Source organism: Cryptomeria japonica, chromosome 1, assembly GCF_030272615.1.
Source record: "Cryptomeria japonica chromosome 1, Sugi_1.0, whole genome shotgun sequence".
In the NCBI taxonomy this organism is placed as follows: domain Eukaryota; kingdom Viridiplantae; phylum Streptophyta; class Pinopsida; order Cupressales; family Cupressaceae; genus Cryptomeria; species Cryptomeria japonica.
The window spans coordinates 48,881,358-48,888,563 of NC_081405.1; positions in this window are offsets into that span (position 1 = coordinate 48,881,358).

Genomic DNA, 7,206 nt, shown 5'->3' on the forward strand with positions numbered 1-7,206 from the left:
AATCATTAAATCCCATCGATAACGCATTTGGAACATCCTCCAACATGTTACATAAACTGGTCCATAACCTAGAAAACACCAAACCCAAAATAGGTCGCCATAAACCAAATCCAACTCCATCGATCAACAGGAAAATGAACAAGATAACTAACAATGTCCTGAAAGCCATCTAGAAGCCACACCAACACCACTTATCATGTGCATCAAAATATCTTCAACAAAGATTTATCGGTAAAACCTTTACTAGTGACCAAAAGGCTTACTAGAACAAATGATAGCGCTAAATCATCAAATCTTGAACCAACTAATCGTGATACACATCTGAATAGTTGAATGACATATCAAAACCAAATCCACAAACCAAAGCATACTAGAGCATACCGGATCAACACCATAAACCAACCACTCTACCGGAACCAACCAGAAACCAGTAAACAACCATAATTGTTGGTGTTGCCATCAATGACAAAAAATCAATGCAACATATAATCAATTCCTCCAAATTACCAACAATCTCCCCCTTTGGCATTGATGGAAACACTAGATCTGAAAAACATCCAAGTGCCAAGAAATACCAAACAAGTCTCCCCCAAAGGAAGATAGCCACCAATCTCCCATAAGATGATATTACAATGAAGCTCTGAACCAAACTCTCTATTTGACTGATATTTTGTTAAGCTTTATTTATCACATATATCTCTACCCCTGTGACATCAATGCCAAAGATCTAACATAAATATCAAAGAAAGATCATAAATCCACTGAACCACATAGAATACTACTCCCCTTGAGTAGTAGCACCATGACATCAATCCAGAATGAAGAGTATCTCTGTAAATGCATATCGTACTGATGCCAATCAGCATCATTCAGGTCTCTACTAGAGGGACAGAAACCCCCAATCTATCTCTGAGGTACTCAAATGATTCTTGAGGCAAAGGTTTAGTGAAAATATCTGCAATTTGTGATGGTATGATGAATCAATAAGGATCTGGACAACTACTAAGAGGGGGGGTGAATCAGTAGATGGAAAACTGACTAAACTTTCACCAAACTCCAAAACAATCTCACAAGACAAACTTAGAACTAACTGGTTCAAACACTAAACTACAAATTACAATATCACTGTCAAGTATATCGGTTGACTATCGTAATAGAATAACAACTCTGAAACTCTCAAAACCTTTTAACAAAAATATTCAAATACTTTACTAACAATAGTAAAAGCACATTTTAGATTATTGTCAGTCATCTTATCATATCTAAGTGGATTTAGTAGTTAAGCAAATTAACCATAGCAAACATAACCACAAAACATTCACCACTTGACACAATTATTTTGACGTGGAAACCCAAATGGGAAAAACTACGGTGGGGATGAATACCCAAAAGTGTTTTGAACTCTTCTGAAGTTTGCCTTGTTAGGAGCCAAGCCTGTTAAAGATTTACAAAAAGTCTTGTTAAGAAAAAATCCCGTTAGGGACCACTCGATTAAGGGATTGACTATAATGCCCTATTAGAAGCAATACCCTGTTAGGAGTAACCTCAGTAGAGGATTTGAAATCCAAGCTAATGGATCACCTAGTTAGAGGATTTAGATAGCACTAAGCCTGTTAGAGCTTACCCTGTTAAGGGATTTGACTGTTGTAATTGTTAGAGAACAATAGGAGTTTGTTGATCTAGTGAATAGAACTACTCTACTTGATTAGATCCTTTTCATGCTTCTATATGCCTTCACACATATTGTAGATACTCCTTCTAGTTCGATAATCAATCACACTTACACTTAACCAAAATTGCCAACACTACAACAAAATAACTCATCAACCTTATAAGAAAAACAATAGATTGGTAACACATCACAAACCTAAGTTATCATAGAGATTACAAACAAATCGGTTCAAGTATGACCATTGGATTACACAGTAATCATTGCACAATTTTCAAGACAACCTCGATCAATCCTGATCACCGCTTCATTGATTCTTGTAACTCATCATGCGATTTCTTTTTCATGCAATGTACTCTCTCGTTCTTAAGATAAAACCATTATCTCTACGTGCCAAAAACCATTTGAAACTTATCACATACAACATGCATATGTGGCATAATCATTACCATTCATCATTTGATCATAAACCAATACAACGGATTCACCAAGCTCCATCAGTTAGGGTTTGGCACATCAATAGGTAGGGTTACTAATTGATCTCACTACTTCTTAAGTAATACCGGTTTCCTTCACTTGCTCACCTACCAGTTGCAAAACATCATGACAACATCATTACCGGTTACAATTGACATCAATAACAACACAATAGTTCATCAATGCAATCTTCATGGAAATGCCAACAATCTCCCCCTTTGGCATTGATGGCAATAGAAGGATCAATACCCTTGATTGTGATGATTATGTATAGGAATCCTAGTTTACATTTTACCATGTACTCTCCTTCAAGTGAGTCTCCATGTCTTTAGCTAGTAACTGGCTATAGATCCTTTCTCTATCAATCATACAATTCTTCTCCTCATAATCATATAGTTCTTATCCCTCTTTAACAACAATGCCAAAGTGAAACTAAAACATGCAGTGTCATACTTCACTATTCTACATCAACAATCTTCAACTTGATGCTCCCCCTGTGGAATAACTCCACTCTACACCAATCCTTCTTCAAGATTCTTCAATTAGCTTCGGGACTGATGTATTCCACATCTGCTCAATTGACCTTATGTAGGGGCACAACCCCTAGCTGACCTCTAAGATACTCAAAAGTACTCTTAGGTAGAGGTTTAGTAAAGATATCTTCTAGCTTCTCCTTAGTAGATACATGCTCCAATAACACATCTTTACTCTGCACTTTCTCTCTCAAGCAATGATATTTCAGCTCAATATGCTTGGTTCTAGCATGCAACACCAGTTCTTTGAACTATTTATTACAATGGTGTTGTCACATAAAATATTTACTGGTTTTGTAATCTTCAGCTTGAATCCTTCTAGAATGTGTTTCATCCAAATTGTCTGGGTACAATTCATATACGCTGCAACATATTCAGCTTCAACAGTGGACTATGATATACATCTCTGCTTCTTGCTGCTCCAAGATACAAGTCTTCCTCCAAGAAAGAATGCACTGCTGATTTTTCTCTTCCTATCATCAACATTACCTACCCAGTCTACATCTGTATAAACCTTCAAATCAAAGTTACCTACATATGGATACCATAATCCATAGTCAATAGTACCTTTGAAATATCTGAATATCCTTTTAGTTGCTATCAAGTGTGTCTCCTTTGGATTCTTCTGAAATCTGGAAACTAAACCAACTGCATGAGCAATATCCAGTCTGTTGTGAACAACATAATGTAGTTTCCCTATCATTGATCTATACTCCTTTTCATCAATAGATACACCATCATCATCCTTAGATAGTTTACAACATGTAACCATTGGTGTCCCAACTGGTTTACAATCACTCATTTCAAATGTCTTCAATACCACTTTCACATACTTAGACTGTGTGATACAAATACCACTCTAATGGTATGATGAAAGAATAAGTATCTGGTAGATTATTGAGAGGGGGGTGAATCATTAAACTAAAAAATTGATACAAACTTCCCAATCTGAAACTCAAACTCATAAAGTAAACTTATCAATAGAATATCACTATCAAGATCAATACTCATAAGAATACTTAACATCAACTAGTTAACTATTATAACAACTTAACAGTAAACAACATTATTCTTGTAAACATCCAAATGCTTAATCATATAACAACACACTTCATCTCTCAATGCTTCCAGTTATCATGCCTTATAAGAAGTTAATCAAATCAACAAATAAGATCATAACCACAAAAACATTCACCACATGAAACAAATGTTTATACGTGGAAAACCCAAATAGGTAAAAACCACGGTGAGACAAGACTGACAAGATAGCTATCTAAACTCTTCTAAAGTTCACCCTGTTAGGAGCCAAGCTTGTTAAAGCTTTTACAATAAGTCCTGTTAAGAACTGATCCTGTTAGGAATCACTTGGTTAAGGGATTTACAAAATGCCTTGATAAAAAGAAAATTCCCTGTTAGGAGTAACCTTGGTAGAGGAATTCAAAATCCAAGCTAATGCACCACCTTGTCAGAGGATTTAAGAAGTAACCAAGCTTGTTAGAGCTTACCCAGTTAGGGGATTTCAATTCTACTGTAATTGTTAAAAGACAACAGGTTTTTCTTGGTTTGTTTGAATAGCACTACATCTGTTTGATCAAATCCTTTTAAGCTTCAATCTGCCTTTACTCAAACTGCAGATCCATTCTCCGATTAGGCAACCACGCACTCAATTGATTTCAGCCAACACTTTGCCAACACTAAACAAAACAACTTCATCGACCTTAAATATAAATCAATTAGGTCGGTAACATAACAAAAACCTAATTCTCTCATAGAGATTACAAACAAATTGGTTCAAGTGTGACCGTTGGATTTACATAGCAATCTATACATATTCTTCAAGAAAATTACAACCGCTCCATGATCATCGCTTCATCGAACTTGTAACTCATCACACACTTTGCATTAGATGCAATCCACTTTTCTCATTCCCTAGACAATCAAACAAATATGCCAAAACAATCTGTACTTATCTTCTTACAAAGATCACACGTGTCACTATCATTACCACTCAACAGATAATAAACCAACATAACCATTTCAACAAACTTAATTAGTTAGGGTTTAACAAAAACAACTGGTAGGGTTTACCAGTTACATAACATAGAAAGGGTTTAACCTTACACATCAGTTTACAACATCTTCCTCAAAGCTCTTCCTACCGGTTACAAGACAATATCAATAACAACAATATCATAAATACCATTACTGGTTCAATTGACATCAATGATGACATAACATATCAATGCAATCTTCATGTAAATCCCAACAATCTCCCCCTTTGGCATTGATGGTAATAAAAATATCAACACCTCTGATTGCTGATGTAAATGGTGAATAGGAATCCTGGTTTACATTACCAAGTATTCAAAATGCTTTGTTTGTCTTCATCCTGTTGTTGGTTTCCCTTTGCCAATCACATAATTCTTCTCCCCCTTTGACAACAATGCCAAATTGAAAGTAAAACATGTAATTAAAAATTTTCACTGTGCATCAACAACATACTACAACTTGATGCTCCCCCCGTGGAATACATCCACTTCTACATCAATCCTTCTAATATTTTGCAAGTAATTCAGGGAATGATGCAATCAACATCATGCTCAACTAACTTCATGAAGAGGGACAACCCCCAACTGACTTCTAAGATGCTCAAAAGTGGTCTTAGGTAGAGGTTTGGTAAAAATATCTGCAAGTTGTTCCTGGGTAGAAACATTCTCTAAGATAACATCTTTACTTTGAAATTTTTCCCTCAAAAAGTGATACTTCAATTCAATGTGCTTGGTTCGTGCGTGCAAAACAGGATTCTTAGAAATATTTATGGCACTTGTATTATCACATGAAATCTTTATAGGTTCTGAGATCTTCATCTTAAAACCTTCCAAAATGTGCCTCATCCAAATAGCATGTGTGCAATTCATATAAGCTGTAACATACCCAACTTCAACAGTAGATTGTGAAGTACAACTCTGCTTCTTACTACTCCACGAAACAAGCCTTCATCCTAGAAATAATGCTCCACCGGTAGTGCTTTTTTGGTCATCACCATTTTTGTCCCAATCAACATCTGTGTATGCCTTCAAATCAAAGTTTCCTCCATATGGATACCATAATCCATAGTCAACAGTACCTTTCAAATATCTAAAAATTCTCTTGGTTGCTATTAGGTGTGCTTCCTTTGGGTTCTTCTGGAATCTTACAACTATACCAACCGCATAGGCAATATCTGGTTTGTTGTGAACAACATAGTGTAATTTGCCAATCACTGACTGGTAATCCTTTTCATCAACAGACTTAGATTCATCTTCCTTGGACAACTTACAACCTGTAATCATTGGTGTTCCAACTGGTTTACAGTCACTCATGCCAAAAGTATTCAAAACCTCTTTCACATACTTAGATTGAGTAAAGAAAATACCATTCTTCATTTGTTGTATCTACAAGCCTATGAAAATTTTTATTTCCCCTACTAAAGATATTTCTAACTCATTTTTCATTTCATCTACAAAACTATTGATCATGACATCATTACCTCCAAAAATAATATCATCAACAAATACTTCACTAACTAGTATTTCATCCCTGTCAGACTTGAGATAAATATTACTATCATCACTAATTCTTGCAAAGCCTATCTTCATTAGATGTGTTTGAAGTTGTTCATACCATGCTCTGGGTGCCTGCTTTAATCCATACAAAGCTTTATGCAATCTGCATACCATGTCTTTCTCATCAGTCGATGCATAACCATCTGGCTGCTCTATGTATACCTCTTCTTCGAATATCTTATTCAAAAATGTAGACTTAACATTCATCTGGTATACCTTGAACTTCTTATGGGCTGCAAATGCAAGTAAATTTCTAACACCTTCCAGTCTTGTAACTGTGTAATCATTTTGCCATAATCTTCTCCTTCTTCTTGAGCATAACCCTTGCAGACTAATCTTGCCTTATTTCAAACCACAATACCATCTTCATTTAACTTGTTTTTGAATACCCATTTAGTACCTATAACATTCTTGTTTACCAGTTGGGGTACCAGGGTCCAAGTGTTGTTCTTCTCAGTTTGATCCAATTCCTCCTCCATAGCTTTAACCCAATAATCATCACCAAATGCCTCCTTAGCACTTCTAGGTTGAATGGTGGAGATCGTGCAAGAGTTCTCTCTTATTCTTCTTCTAGTTAGTACTCCAGTATCCTTATCCCCAATAATCTACTCAAGACTGTGGTTCAGTCTTACATACCTTAACATGATCATTCTCTTTAGGTTCAACTTCTTCATTATCATCTTCTTCTGAATTTATTTGTTCTAGTTGAACATGTGCATCAGAGTTTTCTTTACCGGTTTCTGATTTAACAGATTCAGGTTCCAAAAGCAAAATGCAAGGATCCTCATCCTTTTTCTCTGAAACGGTTCCTTTTGAGACTTCAGGACATTCATCTACTCGAACATCAGCACTCTCAACAATTCTCTATGTCTAGTTGTTGAAGCATTTATAGGCCTTACTCTTGGTGGAATAGCCAATAAAT